Source organism: Podarcis pityusensis (genome assembly GCF_964106645.2).
Source record: "Podarcis pityusensis genome assembly, chromosome: 1".
Classification (NCBI taxonomy): Eukaryota; Metazoa; Chordata; class Lepidosauria; order Squamata; family Lacertidae; genus Podarcis; species Podarcis pityusensis.
The window spans coordinates 30,172,393-30,198,442 of record NC_138028.1 but is presented as its reverse complement, the minus strand read 5'-3'; the positions used below and the strand labels follow the sequence as shown (position 1 = coordinate 30,198,442).

Sequence of the window (26,050 nt, the reverse complement as noted above, 5' to 3'; positions counted from 1 at the left end):
CCATCAAAACAGTCAAGGCCGTGGTTTGCTGATCTTTTGACACCTAGAAGTTGCAGCCAAACTCTTAAGGAATCAAGGAGAGAAACACAGAATTGAAAGCTGGAATTAGATGTCGTTTTCTAAGTAAAACAAAGGCTTGCTAAGAGCTTAGAAGTCCTCAATTTTTATTTTTACAAAATAGTTTTGGATTCTTAAAATTATTTCATGCATTGAATGCATTTGCATGTGACTGCAGTCCCTGACACAATGGAAATCAAGAGAGAACCTTTACTTAAAGAATTAAAATGTGAAACTGCTGATCTTCTAACAAACAAAAAAAGCCTGTAACTTGTACCAGAGGACCGGAAAGGGGTCAACACCAAATTTTATAATGGGATCTAGGGAGAATCTGGGAAATTACATGCTAGCTAGCTTTCTCTTTTGGGAAAACTGGTGGCAAGCATTGTTAAAGACAGAATTGCCAAATATATAGAAGAACAAGTCTTGCTGAAGCAGTACCGTCCTGGTTTCTGCTATGGTAAGTCCTGTCTCACTAACCTTAAGCATTCCCTGAGAGTGGCAACAAGTATATAGATCAAGGTGATTCCAGTTGGCATCGTGTGCTTTGGGACTAACCAGTGAAGATTCAGGACAGACAACAGGAAGGACTTCTTCACACAGCACAGAGTTAAACTATGGAGTTCACTTCCTCAAGATGTCATGATGGCCACCAACTTGGATAGGTCTAAAAAAAAAAGGATGTGACTAATTCTTGGGTGATAAGGCTATCAATGACTACTAGCCAAGATGTTCCACCTCCACAGTTGGAGAAGTATGCCTCTGAAAACCAGTTGCTGGAGAGCACAGGGGGAGAGAGGGCTCTTGTGTTCAAGTCCTGTTTGTGGGCTTCCCATAGGCATCTGGTGTGAGAATGTGATGGGCCTTCAGTCTGATTTAGTCTGTTTCTTAATATGTCCTTAGAATACAGTAATAGAGGGTATCTGTCATGGCATCACACAAGTTTATCAGAATGCGATAAGTTTTTATGTTACACATTTGGGTGGGGAACACTCCCAAATAGAAAACTGTTGGGCTGAAAGGTTGGGGAACAATGTCAGTATCTGAGATTCCATAAATGAAGGAGATGAACATATATCCCAATCAGTGAGGTGGGTAGGAGGAGAGAATGCTATCTGTTATGTACTGAGTTGAATAGGATCCAAACTGTAGCAGTCTGATTGGTCCTAGAACAATAGGATCCAAAAGGCAGCAGTCTGATTGGTCCTAGAACAATAGGATTCAGAATGCAGCAGTCTGATTGGTCCTAGAACAATGCAGCAGTATGATTGGTTGGCAGGAACCACCCAATCCTGCTCCAGATAGAAGTGAATCCACAACCTGATTGGCTTACAGTAGAATTCCAGAATTAGCCAATCATGTGCAGCCCATTGTGTAAATAATGTATATAAAGCAGATACTGTGAGGGGACATTCATTCATTCCTCCTCACCACTATGAGCTGAATAAAGAGCATGAAATCACTTTGCGACTCTGAGTATATTTCACTGGCGACGAAGGTGGGATCCCGCTGAGCTGACTGCCACACACAGCACCGCAGCACCGCCAACTGCCGCACCGCTGCCTCGCACCGGGTATCCAGGCTTCAGCTCCGGGGCACAAGGAACTCAGAATGGCAGCCAACAGCAGCTTCTCGCCATTCAACCCAGCATCTGGAGACTGGGAAGCGTACGCCTCCCGTTTCACCTTCCTCCTAGAAGCCAAAGGGGTCACCGACGAAGAAGACGCCAAGAAGAGGGCGATATTCTTCAGCGTCTGCGGAGAGGAGACGTTTGAAATCGCCCGGGCTCTCCTTGCGCCTGAAGACGTCGCTACTGTTCCATACAAAACAATAATGGAACAGCTGAAGGGGCACTTTTCGCCGCAGCCCTCAGTGGTGGCTCGTCGAAATGCCTTCTACGCAAAGCGGCAAGCCCCTGGGGAAACCATAACTGGGTTTGTGACCTCTCTCCGCCAAGCCGCCCGGTTCTGCAACTTCTCAGAGCTGGAGAACATGCTTCGTGACCGCCTCGTCGGTGGCCTGAAGGATGAGAAGCTGCAACGACGCCTCTACGCTAAGAAGGACCTAACGTTCCAGGTCGCTCTGGAGGAGGCCCTGGCAACAGAAGCTGCCGAGAGGTCGACCCAAGAGGCACGGCCGAGCCTGCCATCCCAACCGAGGGTCCACCATGAAGACCTCACCGACGACTCAGGATCCGACAGGGAGGAGGTGCACCGAGTACAGCAGCGCACTCAAGCAGCGCACAGACCACAGCTGCCTCGACGAGAAGGAGGGAACTGCGCAAGCTGCGGGGAGAGTCACGAGAGGAGGACCTGCCGTTTCCGCAACGCAGAGTGCAGGCAGTGCAGAAAATCGGGACACATCGCCCGGGTGTGTCGGGCTCGGCCCACCCGACACCAGGCATCAGATGACCAATCCAAGAGCCCCAGGTCCCGGGGCCCAACGCACCAAGGCAACTCGACGGAGCTCACGGACTTCCAGGTATACCAGTTGCCCCACCCCAACGTAGAGAAAATTTATGTAGAGGTACAGATAGAGGGGGCCCCATGCCGCATGGAGCTTGACACGGGTTCAACTCTATCCATAATCTCGGCAAGGACCTTAAGGAAACTGTGTCCCACTGGGGGTCCCAAACTCAGGCCGGCCCCATTCACCCTCCGGGACTTCCAGAAACGTAAGGTCCCCACAATGGGGGTGGGGACCTTCAGGGTGCAATACCGAGGGCGGACGCGGCAACTGGACTTGCTTGTGGTCAAGGGCCCCTACATTAGCTTACTGGGATTGGCATGGTTTGGACCACTGGGGCTAGCTGTCACCGGGGTGAACCACACTAGCTTACAAGTGGACGTGGACGCCATATGCAAGGAATTTCCAGGGGTTTTCGATGGGAAATTGGGACAGTATACGGGCCCCCCCATTGCGCTACAGCTTGACCCCGCAGTACGACCGGTCAGGCTCAAGGCCCGCCGGGTCCCGTTCGCCTTGAAACCCCGTATAGACGAGGAATTGGACCGACTCGTAGAGCAAGGAGTGCTGGAGCCGGTGCCTAATGCTCCCTGGGAAACCCCAATCGTCACACCCGTCAAGCCTAATGGTTCGGTCCGCATCTGCGCAGACTACAAATGTACCATAAACAAGGCCCTCACGGCCCACGCATACCCAGTGCCAGTGGTCAGCCATGTCCTTGCCACCCTGGCTGGGTCGAAAATTTTTGGCAAGCTGGACTTGGCCCAAGCATATCAACAGCTGCCAGTAGATGAGGCCACAGCAGAGGCACAGACGATTGTGACGCACAGAGGAGCGTTCAGGGTAAAGCGGCTGCAATTCGGTGTCAGCGTGGCACCAGGCATATTCCAGAATATAATGGACTCTCTCCTTAAAGGGATTCCTGGCGTCACCCCCTTCTTCGATGATGTGTTGATTGCCGGCCCCACACCAGAGGAGTTTGAGGACCGCCTCCGCACCGTTCTGCACCGTTTCCAGACGGCGGGTCTCAAGGTGAAGCGGGAAAAATGTCTACTAGGAGTGCCTCAGGTGGACTTTCTGGGATTTATGGTGGACGCAGAAGGGGTCCACCCGACTGGGGACAAGGTACGGGCCATTTGTGATGCCCCAGCGCCCAAGAGCAAGACTGAACTTCAGGCCTTCTTGGGACTATTGAACTTTTACCATTCCTTCCTTCCCCACAAGGCGGCGGTAGCGGAGCCCCTACACAGACTCCTGGACAAGCGGGCCCCTTGGGTGTGGGGCCAGCGCCAGGAGGCCGCATTCCAGGCAGTCAAGGACTTGCTTGTCTCAAACTCGGTCTTGGCACACTTCGACGAGAGGCTGCCAGTGGTGCTAGCATGCGACGCCTCACCCTATGGCATTGGAGCTGTCCTGGGGCACCAACTCCCGGATGGAAGAGAGGTACCGGTGGCGTACTTTTCCCAGACACTCAACACAACCGAGCGGAACTACTCGCAAATCGACAAGGAGGGTCTGGCAATCGTAAAGGGAGTAAAAAAATTCCATGATTTCTTGTACGGGCGGCCCTTCACCGTGGTGACTGACCACAAGCCGTTGCTTGGCTTGTTTGCCCCCGAAAAGCAGACCCCCCAAGTGCTGTCTCCTCGCGTCCTCAGGTGGTCAATTTTCCTTGCCAGCTACCAGTATGCACTGATTCACCGACCTGGGAAGGCGATGGGCCATGCGGACGCCCTCAGCAGGCTACCACTACCGGAAACAGGCCCTGACCCAGCACCTGCACAAGAGGTTATGAGCCTGGAGCTGCTTCCCGACCGCCCCATTCAGGCACAAGAAGTTGCACACCATTCCAAGAAAGATAGGGTCATCTCCCGGGTCCTGGACTGGGTGTGGAGGGGATGGCCCAGCAGCAGCCCCGGGCCAGAATTCGCCGGCTACACAACCCGCAAACATGAACTGTCGGCCCACAAGGGGTGCCTGTTATGGGGAAGCAGAGTCGTTGTTCCCCAGCCCCTCTGCAAAAGGGTCCTCACAGCCCTACACGAGACACATCCAGGGGTAGTAAGAATGAAGGCCCTTGCCAGGAGTTATGTGTGGTGGCCGGGGATCGATGGAGAGATAGAGGCCTGGGTCAAACACTGCCAGGCCTGCCAAGAATCCCGCCCAGATCCCCCAAGGGCCCCAGTCCAGTCCTGGGAGTCCGCCCGAGCACCATGGTCACGCCTGCATGTGGATTTCGCTGGCCCCTTTCAGGGGAAAACATTCTTCATAGTGGTGGACTCCTACACCAAATGGCTGGAAGTCGCACTGGTACCGTCCACTTCCACGTCCGCAGCCATCCGGGTACTACGCAGGCTGTTTGCAACCCACGGGCTCCCTGACACTCTCGTCTCAGACAACGGGACTGCATTTACGTCAGGAGAATTCCAAACCTTCACAGCGCAGAACGCCATCCGCCACATCCGTTCGGCGCCGTTCCACCCTGCCACCAATGGCCAAGCAGAACGCATGGTGCGGACCACCAAGGACACCCTTCGCCGCATGACGCAAGGGGACTGGGAGTACCGCCTTGCCACATTCCTTCTAGCACAGCACAGCACCCCCAGCTCAACGACTGGCCGGAGCCCCGCTGAACTACTAATGGGTCGGCGCCTTGCAATCAGATTGGACCGCCTTCACCCCGATAGAGCTCAGGATGAGGTGGTGGTGGGGGAAGGCAGGAACCCCCGGACCTTCGAGGCCCAGGACCCAGTGTACGCAAAGAATTTTGGGGCAGGCCCAGCATGGGTACCCGCCACAATCACCAGGGTCACTGGCCCCGTGTCGTACGAGGTGCTAACGGATGGGGGGCAATGCTGGCGCCGCCACTGCGACCAGATACGGCGACGATTCCCGGGAGAAAACCAGGAGGAGGACAGGTCAGAGGAGTCCCAAGGGAACAGCGGGGCAGTGAGGCCCATAGAGCAGGAGGGGCCAGCAGGAGAGGCAGAATCAGTAAATACAGAGAGGACCCGTGAGGCCGAAAGGACACCGGAACCAGAACCACGACTGAGCGAGCCGGTTGCACCAGACCAAACAGCCGCATCACAGCCAGCATCCTTGGAACACGAGCCAGAACCCGGAGCCCGGACCAGGGAACACCCCAGGCCACAACGCACACGTAGGCCGCCGGCATACCTTGAGGACTATGAATGCGACCTCCCGGGCAGGACTGGAACTTAGAGGGGAGGGGTGTTATGTACTGAGTTGAATAGGATCCAAACTGTAGCAGTCTGATTGGTCCTAGAACAATAGGATCCAAAAGGCAGCAGTCTGATTGGTCCTAGAACAATAGGATTCAGAATGCAGCAGTCTGATTGGTCCTAGAACAATGCAGCAGTATGATTGGTTGGCAGGAACCACCCAATCCTGCTCCAGATAGAAGTGAATCCACAACCTGATTGGCTTACAGTAGAATTCCAGAATTAGCCAATCATGTGCAGCCCATTGTGTAAATAATGTATATAAAGCAGATACTGTGAGGGGACATTCATTCATTCCTCCTCACCACTATGAGCTGAATAAAGAGCATGAAATCACTTTGCGACTCTGAGTATATTTCACTATCCCATGGGTTTTCTGTTGCCTCTTGCTATTTATTTGAGACAATGTACTGTTCGTTATGGTTATTCCTTCAAAGAGTTCAAGAAGAAGAAATGTTTGTACTTCATCTAAAATCTAGAGGGGACACAGACTCCCTCAGTATTCCATCCTTAAATTGTTTTTGGTAGGTCCATCACATATATCCAGGATGTGGATAAACTGCTAAACTGAACTTAGGTTAGGAAAACATTATTCTGTAGTACTTGACTCCAAGCCCTTTGCAGCCCTGCAGGGAAATCAAAGACGACAAACAAAAAGATTAGGAGCAGGGGTGATTAATTTTATTATTAATTAGGCTGTTGGTTTATTTATGTACCAATTGGCGTGCATGATTTCATAAAAGGACGTAAGAAGAAAAGCCTTTTTGCCCTGAGGCATAAACAGATATGGAGAAGTCTAGATGTGCCCTGTGTGGCAGGGAAAGTATTTTCTGCCTCCCCAGATCCAGCAGAGGAATGGGGGAGGGGCAGTAGGGGTGAGGGTGCCACCTGGGGGACAAATGGGTAGGAGGTTTGAAATATTGGAATAGGCCAACAGCAGAGATGGGGCCAGATTATGTGCTGTGCAGGAGACTAGAGTAACTTCCAGATGACCTGAGCATTTGTCCAGATTTGTTTGTTTGTAGGTTCCACTGCCAAGAAAGGCTTGTCTTCCATCCCCACCTGCCTATGTTTATTTGGAAGGGCAGCACCTACTGCTTGACATGGTCCTTTACGTATCCAAGCCCCAAATCATTTCATGTTTTAAAGGCAAACACCAGTACATTGAATTGAGCCCAAGAACAATTTGTACAGAATAACATTGCAGGCAGGCATGCCCTGCTGCAAGCTGCACCGAGGACTCTGTTTTGCACCAACTGCAGTTCCAGAGCCATCTTCAAAGGTAGCCCCACGTAGAGTGTGAAACGTTTTTCTCATCTGTGAATCTCTCTGCTCCCTTATGATATCAAGAACAAAGAGACTGAATCTGTAGGGAGAATGAATAAGATGCTTTATAGCATCAAGGGTCAGAAAGGAACAGAATGCTAAGTATTACACCATGTACAGCACACGAGTCAAAAGTATGCTACCATGCTCCTATATAAATTCCCCGTTATTTAAAATATAGAACCCTCATCAAAAGATATTATAGCATAGTAATTGCAAAGAAATTGATAGGTCAAGATGCATGCATGCTGCAGGCCCTCCGACAGGAGGGAAAGTAATTTCATAATATAAGCCCAGTTGACTTGAGCAAGACAAGGTAAGCTCCAGTCTACTGAGGAAAGCAAACTTATCAGAAGCTAACAAAAGCAAATAAAGCCAGCTAGCCTGGTCCAAGTTTCTCAGGCCAGATTTGGTTTGATCGGAGCATGTGAACAAAACTCACTAGTTTTCTGAGGTAAATGGGTGTGTATTGGTTCAGCATCATTTCATTCTGCCCAATATTAACATTCCACTACCCTTCTGTGACCTCAGCCAGCAATTTCCTGAAGCATCAGATCAGCATATCCAGTTTCAAGCAGAGCACTGTCCAAATAACTGTTGGTATGACAAAAGGCATACCAAAAGAAAGCAAGGGAAAACTGAAGCTAAGTCCGTAAAAGAAACAAAGAGGCGATTGTTAAATGGCCACAGGAACACCTTTGCTAAAGGAGTCTGTGCGCTTTCCTATTACTTTTGCCTTTTAAAAAGCCAGGATTGAGCGATTTATCCTAATGACCCTATGGAATGCTGCGAGTCAGTTCAAGTGTGCTCTTCCTTAATGTGACTCAAGCCTTTTCCGAGCCTCTCACACCTCAGAATGTGGCAAGGATCACTTTGCCTGATCCAGCAAAGCATTTTTTCTTGCCCATCTCATATCCTTTCACTCATGACTTTTCAGATCTTCAGGAAACTTAACTGTGTTCCATTATGCTCATGACTTGCCCAAGGCCACCCAACGAGTGGCCTTGGGAAAGTTATTATCCCTTAAATCCCATTACTGCAATGGAATTTGAACTCGGTCTCCGGAGTTCAAGGCTACCCTCCCATCTTTAGGCCCCATGTCTCAAACCAGCACTAGATTCAGTAGTCCCAGGATACCTGAGGGGGCAGGGGAAGAGCAGACAGAGATTGGCCAACCGGAGACAGCAAGCTGTTTCCTTGATGCAAGCCAAACCCAGCTGGTATTTTCTTACTCCTCTGACTTGCATGTGTGTTTTACATGACTATAGAAGGAGCAATCAGTCAGCTCCCAAGAATCTTAGCAACAGCAGCAGCAGGAGCAGTGTCCCCTGGAAAGGCTTGCAGCAGCTGAAACAGTGATGACTCAGCAGCCTCTCCCTCTCTGGCCGCTTGTTGATCCCTGGCAAGAACTCCAGCCCAAGTCCTCCTGACTCCCTTGTTTGGGTCAGTGATTTCTTGCTGGCACCAGCAGATAAATTCCTGGATCCTGCTGCCCTTGGCACTAGAGAGTAGCCAAAAGGAACTGACAGCTGCAGCCAAACTGTGCACAGATCGCATGCTTTTCCATTCTTGTTTGCTTAAAAACAGAGCAAAAGAATTAAAAGCAAAACAAATCCAATGTGAAGTTAGTCAATGATTACCGAGCAATAACAGAGTGCAGCGTTAGCAGGTGCAGGGTGGAGATGGACTGTCTCTTCTGGCCTTTGGGAAGGAAAACAGCTCACTGAGTTTCAGGGTGGGCTGGGGACACGGAATTACATCACCAGAGGCTTTGTTTATTTGGCTTAAAATAAAGTCTGGAACTTCAGCCTTTGGTTACGTGCATGAATCTTTCACCTGGTTTAAATTACAACTGGTGCAACAAGTTGAGCTGGTCCCAAGTCAGTGACCCCCTTGAGCTTAATACTTTGACCACATTGCACCCAATAGTTCACTTGTCATTTTTTATGCGGTCCGGTGGAAATGGTGTATATATAGATATAATTTTACATGCAGTCACTTTCACAACTGTTACAGAGGTCTGAGATCTGCAGATGATTTAAAAAAAAATATATAGGCCACAGACTTGTCAAAATGGCTCCCCTATGCATGATTCTATGATATATAAAATAAATATATCGAAGCATCAAATGCCACCAAAATTATGTAGAAAAGCCGTTCTTTAAAACAGCAGTATTTTACAATAAAAACAACAAAATAACAGCATCATATCTTTAAGAATAAACTACTTGGAATAAATGGAATTTTAAAACATCTGTTTAAAGGCTTGTATTGATGGAGCCATCTGCACTTCAGTTGAGAGGAAGTGCTGTAATCATGGAGCCACTACTAATGAGACCCTGTCTCTACTTTTTTATTTCATGACAAACTCATCCCTCCCCTTCCAATTTATGAATAGAGTGTAACCAGCTGAAGATAACATTTCACATACCTGATGAGATGGCTTCCAATTCACAAAAGGTCATTCCACAAAGCATTTGTTAGTTTTTTCAGTGCTACAAATTGCACTAGCCTTGCTAGTTGGCTCAATTGGTTAGAGCGTGGTGCTGACAACGCCCAGGTCACAAGTTAGATCCCTGTATGGGTGCATATTCCTGTATTGCAGAGTTGAATGAGATAATCCATGGGGTCCCTTCCAACTCTATGATTCTATCCTTTGGTATGAATGAGGTTCTAATGCAAGGATCATGTTCCTTTGGGGGTAGTACCCCAACAGGGGTAATCTGTTAAAGGTTGCATGCTGGCAGTGAGTAGTGTAGAAGCCAGATCAAAAGTGGGCATAACTACCGTATTTTTCCAGGTATAGGTAGGGTTTTTTCCTTAAAAAATAATGTCAAAAGTTAGGGGGCGTCTTATATTCTGGGCCATCTCCTCCCATTTTCTTAAATCTGAGTCCCCCAAAATAGGAGGAGTCTTATACATGGGGGCGTCTTATAGACAGAAAAATACGGTATTCCCTTTCTCTCTTTTGTCACCTCTTTCTGTCAGCAGGCAGGCAGACAAGCAGGCATGCTCGCACAAACACATCCAGTCAAACAGAAACACACACACATTCAGACAGCATTCTCATTCTTCTGCTAACCAACAGTGGAGCAGGGGAATCTCTGCCCTTCACTGTACAGCAATAGGAGGGGAGGGGGAACTAGGCAGGAAGTTCTCTTGTCACCTTTAAAAGGGATCTCTGCTCTCTCTGGGGTGCTACCATTGCAAGAAGGTCTTAGAAAACAGGAAGAATTCCTGTTTCCTGAGCTGTAAGACCTTCTTGCAATGGTGGCACCCCAGAGAAAGAAGAGGTCCTTTTTAAAGGCAAGAAGAGCCACCCGATTTGGGGACTGAAAGAGTTTTGGGCACCTTAAAACACCTGAAGCAACTAGCAAGGACTGTGTGGATGAGAAAATCATTTTGGTCTTTAAAAAAGCTAAATGGGGTAGATATGGCACATGGATAAACAATCCCCGATTTACAATCTGGACTTCCAAAATGCCACACACAGAGCTATACAAGCCCTGACAATCTGGGCTCAGAGGTGTAGGAAGGGGTGTGGGGGGGTGCTGGCCACCCCTGGTGCCATCGTGAGGGGGGTGACAAAATGCCAGCTGAACTTGACGCTGTCTGCGTAGTGGAACCGAGTGGGGTTGAGTTGCATCACAACGCCAACGTATCTCTTTCCCACCTCTGTGGCCAGGCGCATGCACAGTGGGCCAGACCCTGTTCTCCCTGCCCGTCCATGTCTCGCCCTCGCTCAGGGGCTGTGTGTGTGTCTGTGTGGCCATGGATGCCATGGTCGAAGCTGTGCTGCTCACAGGGCAAAGCAGGCTCCTTCTGGGGCTGACGCAGACTCCCGAGAAGGGCGCGGAGACGAGAGAGGCTGTGGTCGCCTGTTTTCGCCTTTCATTTAAGGGCCAAAGCACACTGGTTTGGGGGTGGAGGGAGGGAGGTGAGAAGGAGCTGTGTCTCTGACGAGGCAAGGCGGGATCAGGGCCAGCAACAGCATCGCCTGCGCAGCTTTCTTTGATGGGGGGTGGAGGGAGGGAGGGGGAGAAGGCAGGATCTGCATCCTGATTGCCTGCACGGCTCTCTTTGACAGATTTCAATTTCAATGGGGGGGGGGGTGTGACAAAAAAAAATCCACACCGGGTACCACCTGACCTTGCTACGCCACTGTCTGGGCTTTAATGAGATTTACTCCCAAGTAAGTTTGTACAGCACGCTTGCTCAGAATAAGTCCCAGTGCATTCAATGGGGCTTACCCGCAGGAAAGTGTGCTAAGAATCACAGCCTAAAGACATTTAGAACTGGAGCGTGCCTTATGCTGTTATGTTTCACTGCTGTTTCTTTGAAGAATTCGTCTGCAACAATGGTCATTCCAACTGTGCTAGATGCTGTATGGTTTTTAAGTGTAAGTTTATTGCTTCTTTTATTTCTTATGCGTTGCATTTTATGGTATTCCAATTTGAATTCAAACTGTAATGCAATAAAATGCAATTTGTAACGCAAACAAAATGCAAACTTCAATTAAAAGTCAATCTGAATATTTAATGTGATGCGTGTGCCGTCTCCTAGCTTCCACCACAAATCCACAGACATGCCTGAATGGAACTTATGGACCACTGGTGGTCCTCAGACCACAGTTTGGGAACCTCTGGTCTAACATCTATACAGTTATGCTGCTGTCATTGAAAAGGGTCAATGTGGGGGACAGCTAGCATCTACTACACCTATTACTCCAAAGGAGGACGCTGTCAAAACAGTAGGAATCCAAAAGGGGAAGAGCAGGGATTTCTATGATTTCTATGCTTGTGGTTCAGCAGGAGAGGGGGAATCTGCTCATGGAGCTTTCTCATGGCCTCCTTTCCTGCCCCTCCTAAAAGAAATCCCTCTGAAACAAAAACATGTATATGCAGAATCTGCCTCCTCAGCCGCAATGGTGGCCGCACCTCAAAAGCTGGAGCCTCCTTCCTCTGAGCGGGAAATGACTGAAACATAAATAGCTTGGAAAGAGCCAGGAAGCGAAAGGCCTTTCTCCTTCACCCCCCCAACCCCCGCTCCTTGGCAATAGCCGTGTATAGTTACAGTTTAATCTTGGAAATGTCAGACAGCTGTTCCCGGTTGCTAGGAGACCAGCGCACATTATGCAGATGTCGAGGACCTCAAATGTCTGCCGGAAATTGCAGCCTGCGCAGTGTGAGGAGAGATGCACATTTCCCTGTCTGGGGAGCCCAGCAGGAGTCTCCCCCCCCCCCCCCAATACATGCACAGACACACACACATGCAAATACCACCCCAACCTTGAAGAGTTTTGGAGGGTGGGGGCACCTACCCAGACAGTCGACTCAATACATTCTGGAAAATAAAACTGCACACAAAGGAATCTGGAGTAGAAGGTGTATCTCAGCTTAGTGTAGCAAGACAAGCAAATTGGGCCGAGGGGGTGTTGTTGTTTTACAGCACTGCTCTGTAGTAGAGGCAGCTGCTAAAAAAGGTTGGAGGCCATTTTTGCAAGTGAAGATTAAACGGGCTGCATTTCCCATATCTATCATATGAAAGGAGCTCGTATGATCATTCAATTTAAGAGCAGCTCATTTCTACTTTCTATCTAGCATTACCAAACTTTGTTTTACTTTATGGGCCCAAGCAAGAGGACGTTTAAAAAATGAATGAAGTGGCTGGGCCAATCTGAATCCTGGTGGGAAACCCAATTTCTGCCATGCATTAGCAGTACTGGCAAGTGGCAGTACTCAATGGCATTCTTGAAATGAAAAAAGCACACCCTGTAGGCTAGGCTTGAATGGGGCTTTGCTACCCACTAATATGCTATAGGCAGCATCCCCGCAGTGTTTGTAGCGGGGAGGTTTCCAAGTGCCTACTGCTGTATGTCTCTGAGAATGCATTACTTGTAAGGTTCTAAAAAAGTACCCTTTGAGGAAAAGGTTCAACAGAGACATCTAAAGAGCAAACAGAGGAATCCTATGCACCAGTTAGGCTGGTGGGTGAGGATAGAGGCTACATGTCATCTAGGCCTGCTCTTCTCCTCATCACAGGTTGCAGAGTCCCGCAGGAATAGCAGAGCAGCTGGGGAAAGAGAGGCGGGCTGCCCAGCTGCTCCCCACTGACCAAATGAGCAGCGCAGGGGAGGTGCTTAACCCTTCCCTCTCCTTCGCAAACCTGATGACAATTGCCCCACATGCTTCTACTAAATTTTAGGAGGAAACAGTTAAATCTCTCTGCCCCGCCCCTCACAATCACCCTGCAGTCATCAGATAATTGGCAAGAAGAATCTGAGATATGTGGAAGTGGTGAGGTGGCTGCAGAGTCCCACTGCTCAGCTGAGGTGTGATTGTGTGTGTGAGAGAGGGGGGAGGGCTGTCATCACTCACTTTTGGCTTTGTAAAATGGCACACACACACACACACACACACACACACACACACCATCATCCCTTGAAATGCCCACTTGTCAGGAAACATGCAAGTGATGATACCCACATGCCACCCACATATGGAAGAAGCCAATGTAGTCCTGACAGAAACACCCCCCTGCAGCACAATATGCAAAACCACAGCACAGCACCCCAATCCATCAGCCAGCACAGCCAGTCCCGAGGCGCCTCTCCAGACTGGGGTTCAAATCCCCTTATGCTGCTCAGAAGCACTGCTCTGAAATACAACCTACATAGGGTAGGAAGAAGAGCCCACATAACACAGCACACACACATATCTCTGAGCAGGAGGTCTGCAGAGAACACAGGCCTCAGTGGCGGGGAATGGATTCAAGACTCACCCAGGGAGGGAAGGACGCTTTTGCCAACCAGGGACAGGCCAGGACATGAGACAAGGGCAGCCAGAGACTCACACGGTATTATCCGGTGGCTTACTACATAGGACATGGGCCTGGGGAGCAGGAGATGGGAGTTTGAGTCCCACCAGGAGGGAAGGAAGGAAGGCAATTTCAGGGACAAAAGCGCGAGAGCTCCTGCCTTATTTCTTAACCACTCAGCCACAGATGTGCCATGATAAGGAATTTCTTTCTCCCTTGCTCCCCGAGAACCAGTCACAGATGCCAGGAGCACAAAGGCTGCAGGGAGGGCCCCAGCGAGGTGGGTCAGCTCCCAGTTTACATGCTGCAAGTCCCAGATGAGAATCCAGCGTGGGCGCCCACATGCAGGCATGGATCTGTCTGGTAAGAACAACACATAAAGTTTACCTAGCTGCCTTGGAGGCTCAGAAGATCATGATAGAGTACCGTGTGTTGTGATTCTAGTATTATTCACACCCCAGTACCCAGGATGCTTTTGGGCTAATTATAGGCTAATTAGGGAGGAGAGTTTTCTGGCCCATCCCTGTCTGGTGGGCATAGCCTAACAGGACCAAAACAAAACGATGACTAAAGCAGACACCAGGGCAGCAGTATGTGTTTATAGAGGAACAGGTATGCCTCATGTAATTGGTAGGATCTGTCATACGTTGTTGCTATTTTCTCCAGTCCTGTTTCCACATTTTTAACGGAACTGGGGTTAGTTTTTTAAATATGGCAACCCTAAAAGAAATGCCTTGGGCCCAAACTAAGGCTTTAATAACAGTCACTTTAAATCGTGCTGCAGAATGAACAGGGATCCAATGCAGACTGCAGAACAATAAACTACATAATCTACACAGGAAGAGGTTTTACAGGGAGTTCTGGAAATGCAGGAGACTGAACCAGAGAAGCTTCTGCATGCAAGGCAGGGGCTGTGCCACTGAACTATGGCTCTCCCTCCAAATAGTAACGTTCTGTCCCGGTGAGACACAGAAAGATTATATACAGTCACTGCACCAATTTCACAGAGCCTTTTTTTAAAGACTGCTGGCATGGGATCCGGGATCCAAGCTCTTAGGATCCCAGACGCCACAGAATGAACAGCTAAAAACAACACACACGCCCCCCCCACCCCCAATCTGCTGAGCCCTTTGTCAATATCATGCCAGGTTAACAGTAACTGAAGGAGTGAAATACAGAGGCTGCTGAGGAGAATAAATTGAGCCAGGTAAACAGCACTGCGGTAGCGGCGGGGGCAGCAGCAGCGAGTGGTTGCCCTGGCGACGGAGCGAGTGAGCAGATTGATCGATATGCCTGCATCGCCTCATCTGGCTGCAAGCCACGTGCTGCTACGGAGGGAGCAGGAGGAGGGGGATTTAGAGAGGGCGGAGGGGAGCCACGAGCAGCAGGGACGTGGGCTGAGATCCGATATGCCGCAGCGGCGGCAGCAGATCGATCGATACCGTGTTGGAGAGCAAGTAATTGCCTCCCCTCCCAACGTGCCCTGGCAAAGCTCAGAAAGAAACGTGTCCCTAACTCTCTGCCCAGAGATACCCTGCTCCAGTCTTATCAGCGAGGTTTGGTGTTCTGGTGGATTTGTTTACATGAAAATTTCTCTTTCTCTCTTTTTCTGTTTCTCCCCCATCAGCCCCCAGCCCTTGGCAGACACCTGACTGGCTACCCTTGCCTTTCCTGGTATCACTGTTGCTGTTGTTATCAGGCTGCAAGTCCTCTTTATGCAGGGCTGTCACTGCTCAATACAGTGGTACCTCGGGTTACAGACGCTTCAGGTTGCATACGCTTCAGGTTACAGACTCCGCTAACCCAGAAATATCACCTCGGGTTAAGAACTTTGCTTCAGGATGAGGACAGAAATCATGCTCCGGCGGCACGGCGGCAGCAGGAGGCCCCATTAGCTAAAGTGGTGCTTCAGATTAAGAACAATTTCAGGTTAAGAACGGACCTCTGGAACAAATTAAGTACTTAACCTTAGGTACCACTGTACTGACAAAACATCCCCACTCTGGGGAAGAAAAAACAAAGCAAGTTTACTTACAAGATGGGGGGAAAGCACTCTACCAGATATGACCATCGCAAACAGCCCTTCTCAATGAATTTCACCCTGAGGTGCAGAGAGATGCCACCATGAAGCCGAAGCAGTGTAGAAGACACACACACACAATTTATTATTTTGTGTGTGTTTCATCATAAAGCATAGGGTGAATGGCTTCTGATGGATCAATGCTGCGGGTCTGATTTTGCCTTAACAGGCTCCTGCCAGGCCACCAGTGATGAGTGACTGGATGCTGAAATGAAAGAGAGAGGAGGGAGGGAGGGAGGAGAAGAGGAGCAGGTTGAGAGATTAGGTCACAAGCAGAGGAAGGCAAGGCGCTCCAGGGATGGAGCCAGGCACTGCAGGGGAGCATTTTGTAAATGGCAGCTGCCCGATATTGTTAAGGTTCTGCCTTCGTGCCAACAAGCTACTGCCTTTCCTCTCCTCCCTGATATATATCACAAACTGGGCTCGTTTTGCATTTGAGCCAGCAGCTCAAATTCTAGCCGTATTGAAGCAAACAAGAATATACAGTACATAGTAAATCGGGAAGGGAGGATTTTATGGAGTTTCCTTCGAGGCTGTGCCTAGTTACTGGTTGCTAAAATCAATGAGACTGGGAGGGAACTATGTTTAGGACAGATACATCTTTTCTCCCCTCTTCATTTTCTGCACCTGTACAGTGGGTGTAAAATCTGCAGCAGCTATTAATGTCCATTCATTTGTAAAATGGTTCCCTCATCGCACTTCTGTGCAGCATTCGTACATGCACCTGACTGGCATGAGGCCAAGGGCTGATCGATGCACACAAGTCCGTCTTATCACTGGGTGATTGCAACATGCAGTTATTACTCGGGTGTGTGAATGAGCCAGATTTGGCACCACAGATAGAAATTCTGTATCTTTTCAGGGGCATTAGTTCCTTTTCTTACTGGCCAGTCATTGTATAGACATGGAGAAAATTCAAGATGGGCTGTGCATGTGTGAACCAGCTCCCCTGCTGTGATATGAATGAAAATGCCATCAGGCCTTCTAGGGTGAGAACCATCTCTCTCCACCCTCAAATGGCAGCGTCACCAGGAGCATGGTTCTGTGCTCCAGTTAGTGCTGAGTACAGGGCAGCCATCATTTTGAGACCAAGGTCACAATCACTGGATCAGGAGATGCTGAACCAGAAGTGTACAGCACAGCATTGCAATAAAATAAAATTAAAAAGAGGCATAATACAGTGGTATCTTGGGTTACGAACTTAATTCGTTCCGGAGGTCCGTTCTTAACCCGAAACCGTTCTTAACCTGAGGCATGCTTTCACTAATGGGGCCTCCCGCTGCTGCCAGTGCGTGATTTCCGTTCTCATCCTGAGGCAAAGTTCTCAACCTGAGGTACTACTTCCGGGTTAGCGGAGTTTGTAACCCGAAGTGTTTGTAACATGAAGCGTTTGTAACCCGAGGTACCACTGTACTGCACAAATGTTTGCAGGATGTTCCCTTATTTGGAGCACGCCATGCCTGTCCTATGAAATTTATGCTAGCAGGAAGCAGTACAGGGATGACAGCCGTCTGCCTCTCAGGCTGCATAGACACTATACCTATAAAGCACATTCAAAGCACATTTTAGCCTCAAAGAATTCTGGGTGTTGTAGTTTGTTAAAGGTTGCTGAGAAGTGTAACTCTGTATGGGGTAAACCACAGTGACCAGAATTCTCTCTCTCTCTGTGTGTGTGTGTGTGTGTGTGTGTGTGTGCTTGGAATGTGCTTTAAAAATATAGTGTGTAAACAGATTTAGGTGTGCTGAGTTAGCATGTCTTAATACCACAAACGGCTCTGTCTGGAAGCAAAGCTTTCCTGGAGGAAGAATTAGGTCACTCCCACAACCAGAGTGAAATCTGGAACTTGAAAACTGGCTTGAGAGCTATAAAACAGGTAAAAGTTTACACTTTTAGTTAAACAATTTAAATGGGTCCCGTATAAGGCATCAGTTTATTTTGTACATCTGATTTGTCATAGCCAATATCACAACATTGGAAGGTGTGAGACAGAATCTCTGCTAAGCTAGGAACAGTGCGAGTAGTCATCTTTTTCCTACAAATAATTCTTCACTGTTTGTACAGTGTACATAGGATTTTGGGCAACCACTTGACCTAGGAGTACCCTCATCCTGCAGGGCAGTACCACAGCTGGAGGAGAATAATTTGAAATGTAGGCTGTGATGCAGCAAAGAGGCATTACGGTATGATTAATGGATGCTATTAATTCAGGAGAGACACAGTTTTTACCGAGCAGTAAAAACTCAGGACAAATATCAGACAGCAGTCACTGTCTAGTGAACAAGCGAGCTTTGATACAGGTGAATTTTTATACTGTACTCAGTTGACTTTCCCAGAATGAAGGAAGGTTACTTGGGACACAGCTGGACACTTCCAAAGTAAGCGAGCTAACAACTTTTACAGAATAAACGATAATAGCGCTTGCAGGCTGTTTGGCAATTAATAACACTCCAGCTTGCAAACCCATGCATTTAAAAGGAAGGAGCTGTCAGAGCAGTCACAAAGTAACATCAACCACTGTGTGCATATGTAGAATTGGAGACCTCCAAGACTGGAATGGATCTGAATACATCTTGTCAAAGCCTGTGGACTGAGCCAGCATCCGTACCATAAGCACCACTGCAGAGGGAGGGGAGAAACAGCAGGGAGTATTCTGGGCAATGTCTTTCCAAAGAACCCTTCAGGCATGTGGCTTTTCCTTTCCTATCTGAGCAGTTCAGCAGGGGAGGGGAAAGGAGCACTGTGCATTGGGCAGCTGTTGTGCTATGGGACAGCTGCAGATTTCTATGCTCAGGTGAAGAATTCAAAGCAATAGGGGAAGATAGGAGTACTGGATGCCCAGCCCTGGTTGTTAAAAAATGGTTTCCAAATGGGAACGTTGCAAAGAGGTTCCTGGCTGATAGATGCAGCTCCTTTGGATCTCTGGAGCAAGCAGAGATTTTTCTCCCTGCTGCCTGCTCCTTCAGGGAGCAGGAACAGATACTACAAAATACCATTTAAGTAGGGCTGCCATACGTCCAGATTTTCCTGAACATTACTGTCAGACTATCCTCCACCAGGGCCAGGGCCTTTTCAGTGATGGCTCCTACCTAGCGGAATGCTCTGTCCCATGAGACTTGGGCCCTTCAGGATTTAACCTCCTTCCGCCAGGCCTGTAAGACAGAGCTATTCTGCCTGGCCTTTAACTTGAATTCAGCCTGATCTTTTATTTCCCTTCTCTTCCCCCCCCTCCCCTTTTATGAAGATTTACCCGCTCCGAGACCCCACAGCTAATTCTCCCCTGGCCTCCTCACTGGCCCAAGTAGGACTAATTCAGCCAGCTAGCCCTGGTGACTATCTAATGCTTATTGGATGGATTTCCCCCAAATTGATTTTTGAACTTTGAATTTTATTGTTATTCATGATTTTATACTGTATTTTATGCTGCTCCTATGTTGTATTACAATTAAGTGTTTTAAATTTGTTAGCCGCCCTGAGCCCGGTTTTCTGAACCAGGAAGGGCGGGGTATAAATAAAAAAAATTATTATTATTTATTATTACTGGGATTTCAAAGGCAGAATTGATGTCTGGGGGGGGGGGGATTTCCAAAAGGCAGCGCTGGATCTTAGGCAACTCCATTGAAAAATTGCGTGGGGGGGTGGAAGGTTGGCGTTTTGTAAAAAATAGCTCAACAACTTTCGGGGTATCCTGGTTTTTACTTTAAGAAATATGGCAACCCTAATTTAAGCCTCCAATGCTCTCCCCCTCCAAAATAAACTTCCCAATCTGGTGCCCTTCATACTGACAGAGACTGATGGGAGTTTTTGATGGGGAAAACAAGCCGTCTGAAGGCAATCCTGTATAGGGATTTTTTTTTTAAAAAAAGGTTACTGTTTTATTATGTTTGTATTTATGTTGGAAGCCGCCCAGAGTGTCTGGGGCAATCCAGTAAGATGTGTGGGGTATAAATAGTAAATTATAAGTATGGGATGGGATGTTCCTATTTTCATCAGAGAAATGTTGGAGGGTATGCTTCATAAATCTAAAAGCACACTTAAAAAATCATAGGCATGGTAGTTTGTTAAGGGTGCTGGAAACTGTGGCTCTCTGAGGAGTGAACTACAGTTTCCAATATTTTGGGGCAAAGGTAATGTGCTGTAAATGTGCAGTGTGTATGCAGCCTGAGACCGTGAAGCCGAAAGCACATTGGGGTTGGGAGAAGGTTTGTATAAAATGCTATATTGATTCCCCCCCCTTAATAAAGCTTAATAAATAACAAAGCTTAATAGAGAGTGTTCAGAAAGGCCATCACTTTCTGATTCTGCCATCCGTATAATTCACTCCATATTTATAAGGCAACAGGCACCGTGTGGTTGCTGCTCTGTTCCTTGCTCGATGTTTCTTTCAGCCATCTTGAAACATCTTTGCCTACTTACCACCAGCACAGAGCTGCAAACACCCTAAGCCTACTTCAAAAAGCAGCAAGGGACAGAAATCATCCAGGCTTAATGGTGCAATGCCCCAACAAAAGGCCGTCCTTTGGGACAACAACAAGCACGTGGTATGCATCTTCTTCGCGACGCAGCAGAAGCAGCCTCAGGGGTGAAATAACCAGCTGCTGATGTCACTATTAGAAACACAGACAGCACTGATTTCAATACAACAGATGCACTCCCCACCTGGCACCTGGCTAGATATTATACAACCCACATCGCACTCACTGCTGCAGCCTCAGCTATTACAGTAACCTCCAAGAAACATTGTTTGTATCTCGAGAGGGAGGTTTGCATCCTTCCCTTATTACAGCAATCTAAATCGGGGGTTTCCAAACTGGTTTGTGGACCACTGGTGGTCAGCAAGGTTCATTAAGGTAGCCGGTGGCCTGTCTGCAAAAATACAAAATCATACGGCATCTGGCACAGCGCAGTGCAATTGCTACAAAGGCAGAGAATTCATTTAAGTGGCTGCTGAGACCCTGGTTTGTGGAGGGAGAGGGAGTTTGGGAGCCACTGATCTAAATTGTTCTGCCAATGGGGCTTTGCATCCCTTGATTGCCTTTTCTTAGAGCTCCCTACAAGAATGCAAGGGCAGCCCTGTTGAATCAAAGCAAAGGACAATCTCGATTGTAAGGCCCTTGGGAAACAGACTCCATTCTTTGTAAAGCCCAATATATATGGGTGGCGGTATATAATGAATAGTAATGTTCTGTGGCTTGTTGTTTGCTCCGATTCAGCAGTGAACAGCGGGTTTTGTGGCGGGACAAAAAAATCCAGCCTCTTGGACCCGTGACTTGTTGTCATGGGACAAACAAATGTGTAGATGAGGCCACAGTTGTACAGAGTTTGATGAGGCTTCTTCCCCCCTTGTGCTGCTAGGTGCTATGGAGAATATAGAGCTTTTTTTCTGGCAGTTCAACCACACATCTAGGCTTTCTGCAGCAATTGTGACTAGCTCCATAGGGAAATGTTCCGAGGGGACTGCACCATTTCCTGGGTCACTGATTTCTTTTGGGCCTTGTTCATGGATACAGCTGAAGAAAAGCTAAATAAATCAGAAAAGTAGCCACGTAGCATGTACACATGGAGAGAATCACTACTGCTATTAAATGTCTCTCCTTAGCAGTAAAGGAGTTTCCACTCAAAGCAGAAGGATTACAGAGTCTGTGCTGCATCTTGCAACAATTGATAAGGCAGCTGTCTTCTCTCCTGTGCAGGAAGACCTGTAGGCCCTGGATGCTTGTGAAGCTTTCGCATTTTCCCATGGGAGAGGCATAGAATCACAGAATTATAGAGTTGGAAGGGACCAGGGGATCATCTAGCTGAACCCCCTGCAATGCAGGAATATGCAGCTGTCCCATGCGGCAATCGAACTGGCAACCTTGGCACTATCAGCACCACACTCTAAACAACTGAGCTATCCATGCAAGTTCCCCTTTAACAAAAAAGCAGTAGGAAGTAGAAGGGTAAGCATTCTTGCAACATTCATTCTTCACCACTTCTCCAAGCAATTGAAACAATCAGAAAGGGGATTGCCAGGTCATTGACAGCTAGCCATGTTGACTATGCTGTGCTTCCATTGTCAGAGGCATGGATATTCAGAAGTGTCCATTGCTGGAAGCATCCTGGGGGAGAGTGCTCTTGTGCTTGTGTCCTGCTTGCCAGTTTCCTACAGGAATCTGTTTGGCTTCCGTGAGAACAGGATGCTGGAACAAATGGGCTATCGGGTTGATGCAGCAGGCTTGTCTCATGTTCTTAAGGTCAGTGATGGAGAAAGGAGTATTGACAGGGAAGTCAAGGAGCGCAAGGACAGTGCCAGACAAAACCTTCCTCTCAGCTCCTACAACACTAAGCAGAAAGTAGAGCAGGGAGGGGACCTCTAGGAAAGACTACAAAAAGGTGTAGCACCACACTTGTTGATGTGGGCTGTGCCATCTTACGCAATTCTGCAACGCTCTGTTTGAACTAACAGCAATTACCAAGGGGAATGGCACAGTCTTCCTGTGCCTTGCGGCTGTCAGGCTACCTCTTGTGTTTTTGTGATTTAATCTTTAATATAACCAAGCGCATGCCTTCGGACCTCAGTGCGAAATGTCTCGACAGCCCCTGACTGCCTCTGCTTGGTCCCATGCTGTGCTTCTCAGATTGTTGATCCATAATGTTAAAAAATGTAGGTCTGCAAGTACTGGGCCCTTTTCCTGCTTTGGACTTTAAGGATGGACAAACAGGGAATGAAGGTCTCTAGGAGAGAAGTAATCAATGAAAAAAAGAAAGCAGTTGCCAGGTTGAACTGGGGCCGGGAAAGGCAAGCAAGAGAAGGCGGGGATCAGTGCAGAAGAGTCACGTCTAATAACACTGCAGCATGGATGGGTTTAAAGCCGTTCTGCCGTTTCCATAGAAACAGCATGTGTAAGAGCTGACTTTGAGAGGCTTCAGAAGGTGAAAAGCAAGGAGAGGCATGCTCGCCTCATGGGGGCTTTGAATTACAGATAACTATGCCGTCCCCAGTTTAGACGTTCTCCCTGAACTGAAGCCAAGAGAGACCCCTGCCAGGACATCCTACATTTCCCTCAACATGGAAGATGGTCCCAGGGAGAAATGGTTCTCCTCTTTCGCCTTACATTGCGTGTCTTGGGTTTCCCATCTCGTTAAATGGAGAAAGCACTGAAGAACACAGCCTTCTGTGGATGAAGGGAGGAAGCGGAGTCTGTTGAAAACCGCTTTTAGACTGTGACAGTAGAAAGCATTTCTCACCCTTTTCCCTTTTCCCCTTGCCTTTGGTATTTGTGCTTTCCGTATCCCTTCTTCCCAGGCTCTGCCTCATTTTGTTTTCCGGTAAATCATTTCCCCCACCTGCAGTCAGAAGTTCAATCAATCTTCTGCAGTACAATTTTATTATTTTGCAGACCTTGATGCTTGATCCAAAACCATGCTCCCTAATTGGAGAATGGCTGCATGCACACCACACATTTAAAGCGCATTGCTTCCTCCAAAGAATCGTGGGAGCTATCGTTTAGGCCTTAGACAATAATAATTCCTAGCACCCTTAACAAATCACAGGGCCTAGGATTCTTCAGGATGCTCAAAATCAGGGGTCAGCAACTTTTTTCAGCTATGGGCCGGTCCACCGTCCCTCAGACCATGTGGTGGGCCAGACTATATTTTAAAAAAGAAGAAGAATGAATTCCTATGCACCACAAATAACCCAGAGATGCATTTTAAATAAAAGGACACATTCTACTCATGTAAAAACATGCTGATTCCTGGACCATCCGTGGGCCGGATTGAGAAGGCGAATGGGCCACATCTGGCCCCCGGGCCTTAGGTTGCCTACCCCTGCTCTAAATATACACAGCCTCAGTGTGATGAAGCACTTGTGTGCTTCACAGTGTGATGTGCCAGACAAGCCCTGGGGAGACCTCGGTTCAAATCTGCATTCAGCAATGTAGCTTACCAGCTGAACTTAGGCCTGTTGTGATCTCTCAGCCTCACCTCCCTCACATGGTTTTGTAAAGTGTGTTGCCTTGAACCCTAACAGAAGGAAAATAGGATGTAAATAAGTTATCTCAGGTGTAATAATAAATAATCTCAGGTGTTATGGACTCACTAGCAGGGCCTTTTTTTCCCCCAGCCAAAACTTGACGGAACGCAGATCCGGCACCTCTCAGGTGGGCGCCATTGCTGTTCTAAGAGAATGACGTTCATGGTGAGTTCCAGCACCTCTTTTTATAGAAAAATAGCACTGCCTAGCTACGGTTTTTGAAGGTACTTCATGCATTTGACAATGGTGAACCTAACCTTCATCTAGAGAGTATGCACTCAACTGAAATGGTGCCAGAGACACACAACCATTCATAGCTACTTCATGAGTGTACCTATATGGTTTCATACATTTGTTGCATTCACAGTTGCATGTTTCAGTGGACACCTGAACATCTAATATGTATATCTATCTATATATCTATATCTATATGAAAAAGTGATGTTTGAAGCAGCCCTCAGTGGTGAAGAAAGAGCACTCTGCCCATACTCAGAGGCAATTTTCTCCTGCCATGTCACAAATGCAGAGAAAGGATTAAAAAAAAGTTCAACATAATGCATGGAAGCAAAGGTTCAGCAGCCTAATAGCATCTTTTGAAACTGGTTCCTGAAGTGATGGTTTGTAATTTAGAGACATTCTCTTATCTGGAACGCTGCTCAACCCTTTCTCAGAAATTAGTAATTCGTGAACATGCCCCAGGTCAGTGGAACTGTTGGGGGAGAGGAAGGACTGAGATTGCTGACTGATTCCGCAGATTAAAGTTGTGTTTTATGCCTGTCCTCAATCTGCGATTTATATTTATAGACCCAAATAATTCCAATTTCAGGGCCTCTGATGAGCCCTGGTTCAGATTAAGCAGTGAAGCATCTTCTTCTGTTTTCCTAACTATAAACAGGGCTTGATGGAAGATAAGCCATTTTCTCCTGGTGTGAGTATAAAAAGAAGTTCCATAAACCTGCATTATCTGTATAAAATGAGGCTAGGTCTTTCTGAAAAAGCTGCTAGTGGAGGACTGAAATTTGCCTCTGTGGCCTCTTCCGGACACATCAAAAAAAGAAGATTGTTCTCAAATCATAAACCCTTCCCTCAGCCTAAAAGCCCCTCCTTTAGGCCTGTGCTGATACAACTTACAGCAATAGCCTCCTTGGAAGCAAAAATAAGAAGACCCATCCCAGTGTTGTCCTGGATCTTTACCTCTTTAACGGAAGGGAAGAGGTCAACTTTACTTTTGAAGGATTTAAGAAAAAAACATTTAAAGGGGGAGAGATCAATGGGGTGGAACATATTGAGCCTGCTGTATCAGGCCAGTGGCCCATCTAGTCAAGCATCCTGTTCTCACAGTGGCCAACTAGAAGCCTGAGGGAAGCCTGCAAAGAAGGACTTGAGTGCAAGAGCCCTCTCCCCTCCTGAGGTTTCTAGCAACTGGTATTCAGAAGCATTACTGCTTCCCACCAGAGGGGCCAATTTGAATGAAATATTAGCGGGAGCAGGTAAGCCCTGCATAATCAATCACATGATGCAGCACACACACACACATCATTTGAATGGCAATGACCATCAACTTCGGGGGTCCAGGCCCCCTCAAATATTTTATTGGGAGGGCCAAATGGACCTTGGCCCCTCGGAGTTGGCTCCTGTGCCTCTTGACTGTTAGCTATGGGGTGTCTTAATATTAGAGCAGTCAAGTACAACATTTTCCTTTTGCCTCGAATGGACACATGGGAATGTGGCTCCAGACAGGGAGGACTTCCTGTCCTACCTGCTCTGGAGATTCCTCCCCCTGCGTGTGACCAGGTAGATGGGCCTGACCCTAGCTGACCAGATAAAAGAGCTGGCCATGCAAGTACAGTGGTGCCTCGCAAGACGAATGCCTCGCAAGACGGAAAACTCGCAAAATGAAAGGGTTTTTTGTTTTTTGAGTTGCTTTGCAAGACGGAAACGTCTTGCAAGTTTGTTTCCTTTTTCTTAACACCGTTAATACAGTTGCGACTTGACTTCGAGGAGCAACTCATAGCACGCGGTGTGGTAGCCTTTTTTGAGGTTTTTGA

General features: G+C 47.9%; 1 protein-coding gene across 6 annotated transcripts in view; it reads right to left on the bottom strand.

The window, feature by feature from the left end:
- Window positions 1–26,050, bottom strand: part of LOC308462189 (uncharacterized protein) — a 138,031-nt gene that overhangs the window by 43,082 nt on the left and 68,899 nt on the right. For 4 of the 6 annotated variants that reach the window (XR_013979057.1, XR_013979058.1, XR_013979060.1 and 1 more), the window contains one exon: window positions 15,982–16,192. The exons of 1 other annotated variant lie outside the window; for it this stretch is intronic. The gene's annotated coding sequence lies outside the window, so the exon portion shown is untranslated. Of the gene's footprint in view, window positions 1–6,131; window positions 7,132–15,981; window positions 16,193–26,050 lie in introns of those variants that run through there. One more of the 6 variants, XR_013979056.1, reaches the window with a different exon arrangement.